This window comes from Saccopteryx bilineata, chromosome 1 (assembly GCF_036850765.1).
Source record: "Saccopteryx bilineata isolate mSacBil1 chromosome 1, mSacBil1_pri_phased_curated, whole genome shotgun sequence".
Taxonomy (NCBI): Eukaryota; Metazoa; Chordata; class Mammalia; order Chiroptera; family Emballonuridae; genus Saccopteryx; species Saccopteryx bilineata.
The window spans coordinates 300,245,508-300,263,770 of NC_089490.1; positions in this window are offsets into that span (position 1 = coordinate 300,245,508).

Genomic DNA, 18,263 nt, shown 5'->3' on the forward strand with positions numbered 1-18,263 from the left:
ATCTGTTTACATTTAGTGTAATTATTGACACTTGTGAGTTCCCTATTGCCATTTTATATCTTGCTTTCTGTTAGTTTTGTGTCTTGTTTGATCCTTCTCTTTCATTTTTCTATCTTTTGTTTTTATTTGGTTGTATTCCATACATCTTTCCTCTGTTGCTATCTTTTTTATCTCATGTGCTTCTGTGGTGGTTTTTTCAATGGTGGTTACCTTTGAGTAATGAAAAGGGTCCCTACCCTGTTCATTGTAGCGAACTATTTTGTGAGTACTTTTGCACTCCATCGTCCTTTGCTATTGTTAATCTCCATCTTCTCCCCCTCTTTCTTTTTGTTGTTGTCACAGTTTAAATTTGGTTTTATTGTGTTCTTCTTGGAGCTTTTACTTGTGGCTCTGTTTTTTTTTTTGTTCTTTGTATCTGATTGGAGAACCCCCTTTAGTAATTCCTGGAGTGGGGGTTTTCTGATGATAAATTCCCTCATCTTTTCTGTATCTGTGAATGTTTTTATTTCTCCTTCATATTTGAAGGATAGCTTTGATGGGTATAGTATTCGTGGCTGAAAGTTCCTCTCTTTCAGGACTTTAAATATTGGGGTCCACTCTCTTCTAGCTTGTAGAGTTTCTGCTGAGAAATCGGATGATAATCTAATGGGCCTTCCTTTATATGTTGTATTCTTCTTTTCCCTGGCTGCCTTGAGAATTTTTTCTTTGCTGTTGGTTTGTGTCAATTTTATTATGATATATATGCCTTGGAGTAGGTTTGTTGGGGTTAAGAAAACTTGGAGTTCTGTTTGCATCTTGAACTTGAGGCTTTAGTTCTTTCCACAGGCTTGGGAAGTTCTCATCTATTATTTGTTTGAGTATGTTCTCCATTCCATTTTCTCTCTCTTCTCCCTCTGATATACCTATTATTCTTATGTTATTCTTTTTGATGGAGTCAGATAATTCTTGTAGGGATATTTCATTTTTTTTAAATTTTTGAGTCTCTTTCTTCTTCTCTCTCTGGTGCCTCAAGTTGCTTGTCTTCTATTTCACTAATCCTCTCTTCTATCTGACCTGTTCTATTAGCTAAGCTTGTTACTTCGTTTTTTAGCTCGTGAATTGAGTTTTTCATCTCTGTTTGATTTGTTTTTATAGTTTCAATTTCCTTGGACATATATTCTTTGTGTTCATTGAGTTGTTTTCTGAGCTCCCTAAATTGCCTTTCTGTGTTTTCTTGTATATCTCGGAGGATTTTTAGGATTTCTATCTTGAATTCTCTGTCATTTAGCTCCAAGGTTTCCAATATATTAAATTTTTTCTCCATAGATATTTCCTCATCTAGCTGTGTTCACTCTCTTTCTTTTGTATCCATGATATTCGATTTTCTCTTCCTTAATGGCATCTGAGGGTGATTTTGTTGATAGTATTAATGAGATTTAATAAAGAATAAAAAGTTAAAAAAATTAAAAATCGAAAAGAGTTGTTTTTTTTTAAAAAAATTAATAATGAAATAAAGAAAAGAGAGGAGACAAGATGGCGCTGGAGTAGGCAGACATTCCAGAATCTACCTCCCAGAACCAATGTGGATTATAAACTAATTTTATGAACTATCAGCTGGAAAAACTAACTTTGGACTAAACTAAAAGGACTCTTTAACCCAGGAACACTAAAGAAGCCACACCGAGACTGGTAGGAAAAGCGGAAACGCAGAGAGGGCTGCCCAGCTTCTCGGAGCGAATGGCAGCAGGGAGAGACTCGCGTGGCGGGAAGTGAGTTTAGCAGAGGGGAAAGGGTCCTAAGCCCCAGGAACAAAGCCCCAGCCTGCAGCCCCAGAGCCCAGAAGAAGCGTAAGGACAGTATTTAGCTGGAAGCAAGTCAGGATACTGTTTGTGAGAGAGTCTGATTTCTCAGACGCAGGATCCTTCTTAAAGGGACCATGCAGAACATCTCTCTCATAACCACCCACCTGGGGCTCCTGGGGAAGGGGGGAGAGGGGAGAGAACCACAATAACAGGAAGAGAGTGCAATCTAGGAGGCATAGGGAGAAACATTTCGAGAGATAGCCACCCTAACCCCTGGGACGAGTCACTCCCCAAAGCTGAAGTGAATATTTCCCCCGGAAACAGCAATACCAGCAAAGGGAAGCAGGAGAGCAGCCAAACAAACTCCCCTGCAGCATTCAGAGCAGAGTTGCATAGAAGAAGGGAGCTTTTGGGTCTACAGTAGTGAGTCTTAGGGTTCGAGCTGCAACGCCCCCACCCACGCGGCTGAGGGCGCACCGGAGATCGGGCGGCAGCGGGAGACAAAAGTGCGGTTCTGCTGGCAGAGGCGGTAGCCGGCTGGCCATCAGTGGGCTCAGGTGTGAGCTCAATCTTGCCCGGCTAGGGAGAAGGGGGCGTGCAAAAGCGGCTAAACTCAGCTGCCGGCAGCCTGTAATCCAGCCTCCCGGAGAAGGGCGGGAAACCCAGAAAGGGTAGAAACCAGCCCCGGAGCAAGGGCAGAGGAGCACATCCCTGCCCCGCCCATGCAACCCAGGCTTGTGGTCTGACTTGGTAGCCGGCTCCTCCCGCAGGGGTGGAGCCAAAAGCCCAGAAGAGGCGGAGTTCCACTACGAAGCTGAGCTTGGGCACGCAGCCCTGCCTGGCGGTAGAGCCAAGGCTAACAGCTGTTCCTTGATTGGGATCATCCTGCAAAGGCAGGGCGAAAGGTCGGAAACAGGTGGAGACCCGCAGCTGAGCAAAGGTGCTCGCCAGTGCCCTCAGGACCGAGCATAACGTCACACACGGGGGTGGGGCAAAGGCCAAGGCCACCAACCCTTGTGCACCCGAGCACGTGATCACAGCCACTCTCATGAAGAGAAAATGCGGAGGCAGAGAAATACAACACAAATAAACCAAGAGAAATCCCCAGAAAAGGACCTAAGTGAATCAGATATAACCAAATTACCAGATGCAGAGTTTAAAATAACGATTGTTAGGATGCTCAAAGATATTAGAACCACCATAGATGGCCATTACGAAAACCTAAATAAAGAGATAACAAATATAAAAAAGGACATTGAAATAATGAAAAAGAATCAGACAGAAATGACAAATACAATATCTGAAATAAAGAATACAATGGAAGGAATTAAAAGCAGGCTGGATGAAGCAGAGAACCGAATCAGTGAGTTAGAGGACACAATAAATAAAGGCACGGAAGCAGAGCAGAAAAAAGAAAAGAGACTCAAAAAGTCTGAGGAAACTCTAAGAGAGCTCTGTGACAACATGAAGAGAAATAACATCCGCATCATAGGGGTTCCTGAAGAAGAAGAGAAAGAACAAGGGATAGAGACTTTGTTCAAACATATAATAGCGGAAAACTTCCCCCAATTAAGGCAGGAAAACATTTCACATGTTCAGGAAGCACAGAGAACTCCATTAAGGAGAAACCCAAAGAAACCAACACCAAGACACATCATAATTAAATTACCAAAGCTAAATGATAAAGAGAAAATATTAAAAGCTGCTAGAGAAAAAGAGACTATCACCTACAAAGGAGCCCCCATAAGGATGACTTCTGACTTCTCAACAGAAACACTTGAGGCCAGAAGGGAATGGCAAGAAATATTCAAAGTAATGCAGAACAAGAACCTACAACCAAGACTACTTTATCCAGCAAGGCTATCATTTAAAATTGAAGGAGAAATAAAAAGCTTTACAGACAAAAAAACCCTCAAGGATTTCACTGCAACAAAACCAAGGCTGCAAGAAATGCTAAGGGACCTGTTGTAAACAGATCAAAGGAAAAAAAGAATATAGCAAAAGAGAAAAACAGTTTTAAAGAAAAAAAATGGCAATAAACAATTACATATCAGTAATAACCTTAAATGTTAATGGATTAAATGATCCGATCAAGAGACATAGGGTAGCTGCGTGGATAAGAAAACAGGACCCATACATATGCTGTCTACAAGAGACACACCTTAAATCAAAAGATGCACACAGACTGAAGATAAAAGGATGGAAAAAATATTTCACACAAATGGAAATGAAAAAAAAGCTGGGGTAGCAATACTTATATCAGACAAAATGGACTTTAGAACAAAGACCATAGTTAGAGATAAAGAAGGTCACTATATAATGATAAAGGGAGCAATCCAAAAGGAAGATATAACCATTATAAATATCTATGCACCTAATATAGGAGCACCTAAATATATAAAGCAGACTTTGATAGACTTAAAGGGCGAGATCAACAGCAATACTATAATAGTAGGAGATTTCAATACCCCATTATCATCATTAGATAGATCCTCAAGAAAGAAAATTAACAAAGAAACAGCAGACTTAAAAGACATATTAGATTATCTCGATTTAATAGATATCTTCAGAACCTTTCACCCTAAAACAGCAGAATATACATTCTTTTCAAGCGCTCATGGTACATTCTCTAGAATAGACCACATGTTAGGGCACAAAAGCGGGCTCAACAAATTTAAGAAGATTGAAATCATATCGAGCACTTTCTCTGATCACAATGGCATTAAACTAGAAATCAACCACAATAGAAAAATTAAAAAACATTCAAACACTTGGAAACTAAATAGCACGTTATTAAACAATGAATGGGTAACATTGAGATCAAAGAAGAAATTAAAAAATTCCTAGAAACAAACGATAATGAGCATATATCAACTCAAAATTTATGGGACACAGCAAAAGCAGTCCTGAGAGGGAAGTTTATAGAATTACAGGCATACCTCAAGAAGCTAGAAAAAGCTCAAATAAACAACCTGCATCTAAAAAACTAGAAAAAGAACAGCAAGTAAAACCCAGAGCTAGTAGAAGGAAAGAAATAATAAAGATCAGAGCAGAAATAAATGACATAGAGGCTAAAGAAACAATACAGAGGATCAGTGAAACCAGGAGCTGGTTCTTTGAAAAGGTAAACAAGATCGATGAACCTTTAACAAGACTCACCAAGAAAAAAAGAGAGAGGACTCAAATAAATAAAATTAGAAACGAGAGTGGAGAAATAACAACTGACACAACAGAAATACAAAATATTGTAAGAAAATACTATGAAGAACTGTACGCCAAAAAACTAGACAACCTAGATGAAATGGACGAATTCCTTGAATCATATAATCTTCCAAAAATCAATCTGGAAGAATCAGAAAACCTAAACAGACCAATTACAACAAATGAGATTGAAACAGCTATCAAAAAACTCCCAAAAAAGAAAAGTCCTGGGCCTGATGGCTTCACAAGTGAATTCTACCAAATATTCAAAGAAGAACTAAGTCCTATCCTTCTCAAGCTATTTCAAAAAATTCAAGAGGAAGGAAGACTTCCAAACTCTTTTTATGAGGCGAGCATAATTCTGATTCCAAAACCAGGCAAAGACAACACAAAAAAAGAAAATTATAGGCCAATATCCCTGATGAACTTAGATGCAAAAATCCTCAACAAAATATTAGCAAACCGGATCCAGCAATATATGGAAAAAATCATACACCATGATCAAGTAGGATTTATTCTTGGGAGGCAAGGCTGGTACAATATTCGCAAATCAATCAATGTGATTCATCACATAAACAAAAGAAAGGAGAAAAACCACATGATAATTTCAATAGATGCAGAAAAAGCATTTGATAAAGTCCAGCACCCATTCATGATCAAAACTCTCAGCAAAGTGGGAATACAGGGAACATACCTCAACATGATAAAGGCCATCTATGACAAACCCACAGCCAACATCATACTCAATGGGCAAAAATTAAAAGCAATCCCCTTAAGATCAGGAACAAGGCAGGGGTGCCCCCTTTCACCACTCTTATTCAACATAGTTCTGGAAGTCCTCGCCACAGCAATCAGACAAGAAAAAGAAATAAAAGGCATACAAATTGGAAAAGAAGAAGTAAAAATATCATTATTTGCAGATGACATGATATTGTATATAGAAAACCCTAAAGTCTCAGTCAAAAAACTACTAGACCTGATAAAAGAATTTGGCAAAGTGGCAGGATATAAAATCAATACTCAGAAATCAGAGGCATTTTTATACTCTAATAATGAACTGTCAGAAAGAGAAATCAGGGAATCAATCCCCTTTACCATTGCAACCAAAAAAATAAAGTACCTAGGAATAAATCTAACCAAGGAGATTAAAGACTTGTACTCTGAAAATTATAAAACATTGATAAAAGAAATCAGGGAAGATATGAATAAGTGGAGGTATATACCGTGCTCATGGTTAGGAAGAATAAACATCATTAAAATGTCTATATTACCCAAAGCAATTTATAAATTCAATGCAATACCAATGAAAATACCAATGACTTACTTCAAAGACATAGAACACATATTCCAAAAATTTATATGGAACCAAAAAAGAACACGAATAGCCTCAGCAATCCTGAAAAGGAAGAAAAAAGCGGGAGGTATCACACTTCCAGATATCAAGTTATATTATAAGGCCATTGTACTCAAAACAGCATGGTACTGGCATAAGAACAGGCACATAGATCAATGGAACAGAACAGAGAACCCAGAAATAAACCCACAGCTCTATGGACAACTGATATTTGACAAAGGAGGTAAGACAATACAATGGAGTAAAGACAGCCTCTTCAACAAATGGTGTTGGGAAAACTGGACAGCTACCTGCAAAAAAATGAAACTAGACCACCAACTTACACCACTCACAAAAATAAACTCAAAATGGATAAAAGACTTGAATGTAAGCCGTGAAACCATAAGCATCTTAGAAGAAAACATAGGCAGTAAGCTCTCTGACATCTCTCGCAGCAATATATTTGCTGATTTGTCTCCACAGGCAAGTGAAATAAAAGACAGGATAAACAAGTGGGACTTTATCAAACTAAAAAGCTTCTGCACAGCTAAAGACAATAAGAACAGAATAAAAAGACAAACTACACAATGGGAGAATATATTTGACATAGCGTCTGACAAGGGGTTAATAACCAAAATTTATAAAGAACTTGTAAAATTTAATACCAGGAAGACAAACAATCCAATCCAAAAATGGGCAAAAGAAATGAATAGACACTTCTCCAAAGAGGACACACAGATGGCCAATAGGCATATGAAAAAATGTTCAACATACTAATGATTAGAGAAATGCAAATTAAAACCACAATGAGATATCACCTCACACCAGTCAGAATGGCGCTCATCAATAAAACAACACAGAATAAGTGCTGGCGAGGATGTGGAGAAAAGGGAACCCTCCTGCACTGCTGGTGGGAATGCAGACTGGTGCAGCCACTGTGGAAAACAGTATGGAGATTTCTCAAGAAATTAAAAATCGAACTGCCTTTTGACCCAGCCATCCCACTGTTAGGAATATACCCCAAGAACACCATAGCACTGTTTGAAAAGAAGAAATGCACCCCCATGTTTATGGCAGCATTGTTCGCAATAGCAAAGATTTGGAAACAGCCCAAGTGTCCAACAGAGGACGAGTGGATTAAAAAGCTTTGGTATATATATATACTATGGAATACTACTCAGCCATAAGAAATGATGACATAGGATCTTTTACAACAACATGGATGGGCCTTGATAACATTATACTGAGTGAAAGAAGTAAATCAGAAAAAACTAAGAACTATATGTTTCCATACATAGGTGGGACATAAAGATGAGACTCAGAGACATGAACAACAGTGTTGGGGTTACGGGGTGGGGGGAGGAGAGGGAGGCGGTTGGGGGAGGGGAGGGGCACAAAGATCATGGCTTTTCAGCATTTGCCATATTCCCCCCTTAATCTATAGACAGACAGCAAATATTTACGTATGGTGTTCCCACTATAAAGACTGCTGTCTTAGGGACAAATGCTGATAAACTATTTCAGCAGTTCCTCCTTCTTCAAAGACTTATATGTAAACATAGAGCTCCATGTTTCATAGGACATACTCAAGCTCACTCCATGCTCCCTGGAGCTTTAGCACAAGGGAATGCCCCCCCCTTTTTTTTTTTTTAGTATTTTTTCTTTTATTTATTTATTTTTTGTATATTTCTGAGGATGGGGATGGGGAGGCAGTCAGACAGACTCCTGCATGCGCCTGACTGGGATCCACCTGGCATGCCTACCAGGGGGGGAATGCTCTGCCCATCTGGGGTGTTGCTCTGTTGCGACTGGAGCCATTCTAGCAACTGGGGCGGAGGCCATGGGGCCATCCTTAGTGCGCAGGGTGGATTTGCTCCGGTGGAGCCTTGGCTGCGGGCGGGAGGAGAGAGACCAAGAGGAAGGAGAGGGAGAGGAGTGGAGAGGTAGATGGGCGCTTCTCCTGTGTTCTCTGGCCGGGAATCGAACCCGGGAATCCTGCACACAAGGCCCATGACTCCGACGGGTCTACCATATCATGCTTTTTACTTAAAAAAAAAATTTACATTTCTTTTGAATGCTGATGAACAGGAGACACCAAATCTTTTTCGCCTGCAAACTACTACCTTCTTTATTAGATCTAGCTAATAACACTGTTCTGTCCTTTTTCCAAATAGCTCCAGATATATGGAAAAGATTTATATCGGCAGATGGGGATCCTCAAACCCCTCAGCGAGATCTTCTGAGAATGGCTTTTAAGATACCTAGAGGCAGAAAAAGCCCAATAGAGATCAGGGGGAACTACCAGCTTTTAGGATACACTCTTAAAGACCCCAACACCCCAAAGGGGTCTCATAGGAAGCCATCTGGGTCCTGCTTCAATAGTGGAAAGGAAGGTCATTGAGCTGAAGCCTGCCAGGCTTACACGCCTCTGCTGTGAGGAAATAGGGACACTGGAAGGGTGGCTTCCCCCTCGCTCCTCTAAGGGAGGGTTCAGACTCTTCCAGCCCTGCTCCAGCCACCTATGACCTAACCTTGCCCAGAAAGCTGGGGTTTGCCACTGAAGGCTGAAGGTGTCCAGGGCCGTCGGCCCCATCTACGACACTGTGGACGAGCCTAGGGTATTTCTTCCAAGAAGCAGGTAAACTGATCTCATTCGCACAAGGGACACTTAAGTATGTTTTTCCCGAATAGTCAGGTTTTTTATTCTTCCCTCAAAGATCTCTGTTGTGGGTGTTGATAGTCCTATTTTCTGCTGCTTTGCTTAATATATAGTGTTTCCTTTCTCCCTCCTACCTCAATGCCCCACTCATATTTCAGGCTGGGACCTACTCTTAATTTAGAGCTCTCTTTCCTCCTTTTGCCAACTTATATTATAAAGTTACTTTTGCCACCCAGCTTAGTGTGTCCCAAGGTTCTCTTTACCAGGCCACAGTCACAGAGCTCCAGGGAAAAGCAACCTGGTCTCAACTCTCCAGGCAGAGGAGAACAGAAGCTCCATATCCATGCATGCTGCAAATGGCTTTTTCCAGTCTACCTGAATCATTACCAGCTAGAAGCAGCGGTCATTGGGACTTGGACATGAGCTGCAAAGTATAGAATGGTGACAACAATTCCAGTGCCATGCGGACTTTTCTTGTGGGGAACTTTCCTGGACTCCTACTCCTTGTGACAGCTCCTAACAGACTGAACTGGGGTTGGGTTGCATTTTTCAGGGATTTGGCATGGTGATGGGGCCAACTTGGACTTGGTGAACATGTTAAGGACACTACTCTTTTATGGATTCTTGCTGTATTGGCCAAGAGTTCGCTTAAAGGCTTTTAATCACTGTAAAAAAAATAGAGGACTGGATGAAGAAGATGGGGCACATATACACCATGGTATACTATTCAGCTAGGAGAAATGGTGACATCGGATCACTTATAGTGGAATGGTGGAGTCTTGGTAGCATTGTGCGGGGTGAAATAAGCGAATCAGAAAAAAACAGGAACTGCAGGATCCCATACATTGGTGGGACATAAAAGCGAGACTAAGAGGCATGGACAGGAGTGTGGTGGCTATGGGGGGTGGGGGGAGGGAAGGAGGGAGAGGGGGAGGGGGAGGGGTACAGAGAAGAACTGGATGGAGGGTGGCGGAGGACGATCTCTCTTCGGGTGATGGGTATGCAACATAACTAAATGACAAGATAACCTGGAAATGTTTTCTTTGAATGTATGTACCCTGATTTATTGATGTCACCCCATTAAAATAAAAATTTATTTATAAAAAAAAAGAAATAAAGAAAAGAAAAATAAAATAAAAATTTTTAAAAAAGGAAATTATTCCCCCTCTCTTTTTTTCCTCTCCTCTCTTCTCCCCTCTTTCTTGAGAAAATCTTGTGGTGAACTGTGAATTATAACAAACAATGCCTGTAATGGAGGGCCTGAATTGGGGAAAAGTAATAAAGGGGCAAAAAAAAGAAAAAAAAAAAGAAAAGAAAAAAGAAGGGGGCATGGACCCACAAAAAGCAAATAAGGAAAAAATTTGGGTCAAGAATAAAATGATTTGCTTTTAGGTGTTGGTTGACAAAGAGTTATGAAGAGAGTAATTAGGAAAACAGAAAAATGGGGGGACAAATTAAAAAATTACTATTGTATTTAGTGGAACAAGAACTAGATAAAATGGAGAGCCAGGGATGGGAGCACTGCTAGTGAGTTAAAAAGGTGAAGTAAAACCCCCCCAAAATGCCACAAACATAAGTTTGAGTCACAGATAAGATAATTTGTTTGTAGTTGAGGTTTGAATGAGAGGAAATGTTAAGGAGAAAGGAAGAAACTAATATAGAGGGAGAAAATAAAGAGAGAGAGAGAGAGAGAGAGAAATGAGGGAACCACTAAAAGAAGAAAAAAGAAAAAAGAGGAGAGAGAGAGAGAGAGAGAGATTTAAGGGTTTTGGAGTACAACCCTCATAGAGAGAAAGGAAGAGGAGAGAAAAGATAATGGGCGATGTAACACTTATGGGTAGTGTAGTTCACGGAGAGGAGAGAGTAAGACTGGCAGAGAGTTAATCGGCCAAATTGGAGGAGGAAAAAAAATATCAAGAATGAAGATAAGAGAAACAAATGAACAAATATAATAAAATGGGATAGGTTATAAAGTCTGCAGATTATTCTTGATTTTGAGAGGTTATCTTCTTGCTTTTTCTTTTCTCTCCCTCTTCCTGGTCGGTGACTCTGTACCCCGGGTTCTGCCCCTTTGGCACGCTCAGGTTGAGGTTTGCAGTTGATAAGTCTCTATGGCGATGTCATGTATTGTGCTTTAGTCTCATTGGCAGTCGAGGCTCATTAGCATTTATAGGCTCCAACAGTGAGAGAGTCCGTGTTCCTGGAGCCTTTCTCCTAGTCTTTCCTTCCTCAATTAGTAGCCTGATAATCCAGCTATGGGGTTGCTGCTGCCTCTGCCTGGATAGTAAGAGGCTCAAAGAGCTGGCAACTCCCCACTCTATTTCCACTCAGCACAGGGCTCTGGGTAAGGCTCAGTCAGTCAGAGCTGCTAGCATAATCAGGCGGGGTTTCCACCCACTCAAAGACCTCTGGCTCTGCCACTCTGTCGACAACACAGGCGGGCGCCCACTTCTGGGGTGCTTGGAGGAAACTCTCGCTCACTATCTGCACGTGCAGACCAGGATATCCGGCCAGCAGTCTCACGCTCTGAGTGAAACCCCCAACCGCATGGAAAAGTTGCAGCGTTGGAATTGGCTCTCGCTCCGTCCCCATGCGCGGCTTTTGCAAGGCGCTGGGGCGGCCCGAGATTCCGCTTTGGCCCACACAAAGGCCCCTGACTCTGCCCCTCTGTGTGATAACACGGGCGTGCACTGCTGAGGCACTCGGAGGAATCTCTATCTGCGCGCGCAGACCAGGATATGAGGCCGGCCGTGTTTCCCTCTGAGTGAATCCCCTACCAGCACGTAAAAGTTCCACCGTTGGAATTAGTTCTCGCTCCCTCCCGTGTGCAGCTTTCCCAGAGTGCTGGGGCTGCCCAGAGATTCCGTTTTCGGCCCACAGAAAGGCCTCTGACTCTGCCTCTCTGTGGGGTAACACGGGCACCCACTCCCAGGGTTTAGGAAGAAATCTCTCGCCCAGTATCTGCGCGCACCGACCAGGAGATTGGGTAAAATGGCTGCCCCGCTTGTCTTTCTTTGTTTGGGTTTGGCACTAGTGTTAGCTTGTATTGCCCGGGTTGCCACAGGATCAGTTTTTCCTCGGCTTGGATCTCCGTGCCACAGCCTGGTTCGGTCGTTTGCGCCGCGGCCTGGATCTATTCACCCCCTTTGCCCGCCTCAGTTTCTATATTCATGGATCCCAGAGAAAGCCGCCCTGTTTAGGTTATTGAGGAAGGCGGAGCATTTCTTACTCCCTATTTCCTTCGGGGTTTGGTTATATATTTAGCCAATTTTTTGCTCGACCATAACTTCGGGTGTATTGCGAAACATCTGGAGGCTCCAAGGATAGGTTTTTCTGTTTCTGGTTGAAGATCTTGTTGAGTTTTGGGGGAGATTTATCAGTATCGCTTCCTACCCCGCCATTACTCTGACGTCATCTCTGAACTTCCTATAATCCACAACATTGAAGTTTTGCCCAACATTAGGTATCATTCATTTCATTGCATGGAGCTGTAGAGTTTATTTTCAGTAAAGCTTTCTTTTTTCTCCCCCACTAAAATTATATATTGCTTTATTGTGTAAATATACCACAGTCTTTGCCTATCTTGCTATTGATGGGCATTTATGTAGTTTAGAGGTTTTAGCTATCACAGTGCTATGAATGTTCTTATACATGGTTGTCAGTGCTGATGCATGAAATTAGTGAGTCATAGCACATATGTGTCCTCAACTTTAGTAAATACTAACAATTAATTTTTGAAAGTTTTTGCACCATAATGACCTGAGAATTTCTTCTGCTCCACTTTTTTGTTGACACTTCATATTGTCCACTTAAAAGCCACTGTGGTGACTGTGTTGTGTTTCCTCATTGTGATCCTAATTCCTGTTTTCTTGATTATTAATTAAGTTGAGCATATTCTCATAAGTTGATGGCCATTTAGATATCCTCTTTTGTGAAGTGCTTGCTCAAATTTCTTGTCCTTTTCTATTGAGTTGTATGCCTTTTAATTTTAATTGATTTGTGGATATTCTCTAGACATTGAGGGCAGGAGCCCCTTTGGAAGTAACCTGATTATTTTCTTTGGCTGGTATTAGGACTTTTTTTGTGTGTTTAGTTTTCATCAGTTTAACAGTGGTGTTTCTGGTTGTGATTATCTTTTCATTTATTTTTTATATGAAGTCTTAAACCCTTGATTTGATGTTTTTCATCAGTTTTGGAAAATCCTCAGTCATTGTTTTTTCAGATATTGCTTCTATCCTATTTTCTTTCTCTCTCTCTTTTTTTTTTGTGACTTCATAAAATTCCTACTAGCCTTTCTCATTATCCTCTCAATCTCTTACCTTCTCTTTTCTATTTTTAATTCCTTTGCCATTCCCTGTTCCTTTCTGGAAATTTTCTTCAGAAATTATTTCTTCACCTTTGCTAATATGCTGTTTAACTTACCTTTTGTATAGTATCTTTTAATATTATAGTATTTAGTTTTAGAAATTCTATCTTAAATGCCTGACCAGTGGTGGTGCAGTGGATAGAGTATTTACCTGAGACACTGAAGTCACACGTTTAAAACCCTGAGGTTGCTGGCTTAAGCGTGGATTCATCTGGCTTGAGTGTGGGCTCACCAGCTTGAGAGAGGGATCATCAACAGGATTCCATGTTCATTGGCTTGAGCCCAAAGGTGCTGGCTTGAGCAAGGGTTCACTGGCTTGTCTGGAGCCCCCTGGACAAGGCACATATGAGAAACAATCAATGAACAACTAAAGTGCCACAACTATGAGCTGATGCTTCTCGTCTTTCAGCCTTCTTGTCCCTCTATCTTTCTCAAAAAAAAAGAAAAGAAAAGAAATATCTTTTTTTTTTTTTTTTTTATAATTTTATTTTTTTAATGGGGTGACATCAATAAATCAGGATACATATATTCAAAGATAACAAGTCCAGGTTATCTTGTCGTTCAATTATGTTGCATACCCACCACCCAAAGTCAGATTGTCCTCTGTCACCTTCTATCTTGTTTTCTTTGTGCCCCTCCCACCCCCTATCCCTCTCCCATTCCCCCCTCCCCCCGTAACCACCACACTCTTATCAATGTCTCTTAGTTTCACTATTATGTCCCACCTACGTATGGAATAATACAGTTCCTGTTTTTTTCTGATTTACTTATTTCGCTTCGTATCATGTTATCAAGATCCCACCATTTTGCTGTAAATGTTCCGATGTCATCATTTCTTATGGCTGAGTAGTATTCCATAGTGTATATGTGCCACATCTTCTTTATCCAGTCATCTATTGATGGGCTTTTTGGTTGTTTCCATGTCCTGGCCACTGTGAACAATGCTGCAATAAACATGGGGCTGCATGTGTCTTTACGTATCAATGTTTCTGAGTTTTGGGGATATATACCCAGTAGAGGGATTGCTGGGTCATAAGGTAGTTCTATTTTCAGTTTTTTGAGGAACCACCATACTTTCTTCCATAATGGTTGTACTACTTTACATTCCCACCAACAGTGTATGAGGGTTCCTTTTTCTCCACAGCCTCTCCAACATTTGCTATTACCTGACTTGCTAATAACAGCTAATCGAACAGGTGTGAGGTGGTATCTCATTGCCGTTTTGATTTGCATTTCTCTAATAGCTAAAGAAGATGAGCATCTTTTCATATATCTGTTGGCCATTTGTATTTCTTCCTGGGAGAAGTGTCTATTCATATCCTCTTCCCATTTTTTTATTGGATTGTTTGTTTGTTTGTTGTTGAGTTTTATGAGTTCTTTGTATATTTTGGATATTAGGCCCTTATCTGAGCTGTTGTTTGAAAATATCATTTCCCATTTAGTTGGCTTTCTGTTTATTTTGTTATCAGTTTCCCTTGCTGAGCAAAAACTTCTTAGTCTGATGTAGTCCCATTCATTAATTTTTGCCTTCACTTCTCTTGCCATTGGAGTCAGATTCATAAAATGCTCTTTAAAACCCAGGTCCATGAGTTGAGTACCTATGTCTTCTTCTATGTACTTAATTGTTTCAGGTCTTATGTTTAGATCTTTGATCCATTTTGAGTTAATTTTTGTACAGGGGGAGAGACTGTAGTCCAGTTTCATTCTTTTGCATGTGGCTTTCCAGTTTTCCCAGCACCATTTATTGAAGAGGCTTTCTTTTCTCCATTGTGTGTTGTTGGCCCCTTTATCAAAAATTATTTGACTATATATATGTGGTTTTATTTCTGGACTTTCTATTCTGTTCCATTGGTCTGAGTGTCTATTTTTCTGCCAATACCATGCTGTTTTGATTGTCGTGGCCCTATAATAGAGTTTGAAGTCAGGTATTGTTATGCCCCCAGCTTCATTTTTTTTCTTTAGGATTGCTTTGGCTATTCGGGGTTTTTTATAGTTCCATATAAATCTGATGATTTTTTGCTCTATTTCTTTAAAAAATGTCATTGGAAGTTTGATGGGAATTGCATTAAATTTGTATATTGCTTTGGGTAATATAGCCATCTTGATTATATTTATTCTTCCTAGCCAAGAACAAGGTATATTCTTCCATCTCATTATATCTTTTTCGATTTCCCTTAACAATGGTTTATAGTTTTCATTATATAAGTCCTTTACATTCTTTGTTATGTTTATTCCTAAGTATTTTATTTTTTTTGTTGCAATCGTGAAGGGGATTATTCTTTTGAGTTCCTTCTCAGTTGTTTCATTGTTGGCATATAGAAAGGCTATTGACTTCTGTATGTTAATTTTGTATCCTGCGACCTTACTGTATTGGCTTATTGTTTCTAGTAGTCTTTTTGTGGATTCTTTGGGGTTTTCGATGTATAGGATCATATCATCTGCAAAAAGTGATACCTTTACTTCTTCTTTTCCGATATGGATGCCTTTTATTTCTTTGTCTTGTCTGATTGCTCTGGCTAGAACCTCTAGTACCACATTAAATAAGAGTGGAGAGAGTGGACAACCCTGTCTTGTTCCTGATTTAAGGGGGAAAGCCTTCAGTTTAGTGCCATTTAATATGATGTTAGCTGATGGTTTATCATATATGGCCTTTATCATGTTGAGATATTTTCCTTCTATACCCATTTTGTTGAGAGTCTTAAACATAAAATTGTGTTGTATTTTATCGAAAGCCTTTTCTGCGTCTATTGATAAGATCATGTGGTTTTTGTTCTTTGTTTTGTTGATATGGTGTATTACATTAACCGTTTTACGTATGTTGAACCATCCTTGAGATTCTGGGATGAATCCCACTTGATCATGATGTATTATTTTTTTAATATGTTGTTGTATTCGATTTGCTAGTATTTTGTTTAGTATTTTAGCATCTGTATTCATTAGAGATATTGGTCTGTAGTTTTCTTTTTTTGTGCCATCCTTGCCTGGTTTTGGTATGAGGGTTATGTTGGCCTCATAAAATGTGTTTGGAAGTATTGCTTCTTCTTCAATTTTTTGGAAGACTTTGAGTAGAATAGGAACCAAGTCTTCTTTGAATGTTTGATAAAATTCGCTGGTATAGCCGTCAGGGCCTGGACTTTTATTTTTGGGGAGGTTTTTAATGGTTTTTTCTATTTCTTCTCTACTGATAGGTCTGTTTAGGCTTTCTGCTTCTTCTTGACTCAGTCTAGGAAGGTTGTATTGTTCTAGGAATTTATCCATTTCTTCTAGGTTGTTGAATTTAGTGGCATAAAGTTTTTCATAGTATTCTCCAATAATTCTTTGTATATCTACGGTGTCCGTGGTGATTTCTCCTCTTTCATTTTGGATTTTGTTTATATGAGTTCTTTCTCTTTTTTCCTTGGTAAGTCTTGCCAAGGGTATGTCAATTTTGTTGATCTTTTCAAAGAACCAGCTCCTTGTTCTATTAATTTTTTCTATAGTTTTTCTGTTCTCTAATTCATTTATTTCTGCTCTGATTTTTATTATCTCCTTTCTTCGGCTGGTTTTGGGTTGTCTTTATTCTTCTTTTTCTAGTTCCTTAAGGTGAGAAGTTAAGTGGTTCACTTGGGCTCTCTCTTGTTTGTTCATATATGCCTGAAGCGATATGAACTTCCCTCTTATCACTGCTTTTGCTGCATCCCATAGATTCTGATATGTCGTATTGTCATTTTCATTAGTCTGTATATATCTTTTGATCTCTGTACTTATTTCTTCTTTGACCCATTCATTTTTTAAAAGTATGTTGTTTAGTTTCCACATTTTTGTGGGATTTTTTTCCTCTTTTTTGCAGTTGAATTCTAGTTTCAAGGCTTCATGATCAGAAAATATGCTTGGTACAACTTCAATTTTTCTGAATTTGCTGATGTTGTTTTTGTGGCCCAACATATGGTCAATTCTTGAGAATGATCCATGTACACTGGAGAAAAATGTATACTCAGTCACTTTGGGATGAAATGTCCTGTAGATGTCTATCATATCCAGGTGCTCTAGTGTTTTGTTTAAGGCCACTATGTCTTTGTTGATTCTCTGTTTGGATGACCAATCTAGAGCCGTCAGCGGTGTATTGAGGTCTCCAAGTATGATTGTATTTTTGTCAGTTTTTGTTTTAAGGTCAATAAGTAGCTGTCTTATATATTTTGGTGCTCCTTGGTTTGGTGCATATATATTAAGAATTGTTATGTCTTCTTGATTCAGTGTCCCCTTAGCCATTATGAAATGGCCATTTTTGTCTCTAAGTACTTTTCCTGTCTTGTAGTCAGCATTATCCGATATGAGTATTGCTACACCTGCTTTTTTTTGGATGTTATTTGCTTGGAGTATTGTTTTCCAGCCTTTCACTTTGAATTTGTTTTTATCCTTGTTACTTAGATGAGTTTCCTGTAGGCAGCATACAGTTGGATTTTCTTTTTTAATCCATTCTGCTACTCTGTGCCTTTTTATTGGTGAGTTTAAGCCATTTACATTTAGTGTAATTATTGATACTTGTGAGTTCCCTATTGCCATTTTATATCTTGCTTTCTGTTAGTTTTGTGTCTTGTTTGATCCTTCTCTTTCGTTTTTCTATCTTTTGTTTTTATTTGGTTGTATTCCATACATCTTTCCTCTGTTGCTATCTTTTTTATCTCATGTGCTTCTGTGGTGGTTTTTTCAATGGTGGTTACCTTTGAGTAATGAAAAGGGTCCCTACCCTGTTCATTGTAGCGAACTATTTTGTGAGTACTTTTGCACTCCATCGTCCTTTGCTACTGTTAATCTCCGTCTTCTCCCCCTCTTTCTTTTTGTTGTTGTCACAGTTTAAATTTGATTTTATTGTGTTCTTCTTGGAGCTTTTACTTGTGGCTCTGTTTTTTTTTGTTCTTTGTATCTGATTGGAGAACCCCCTTT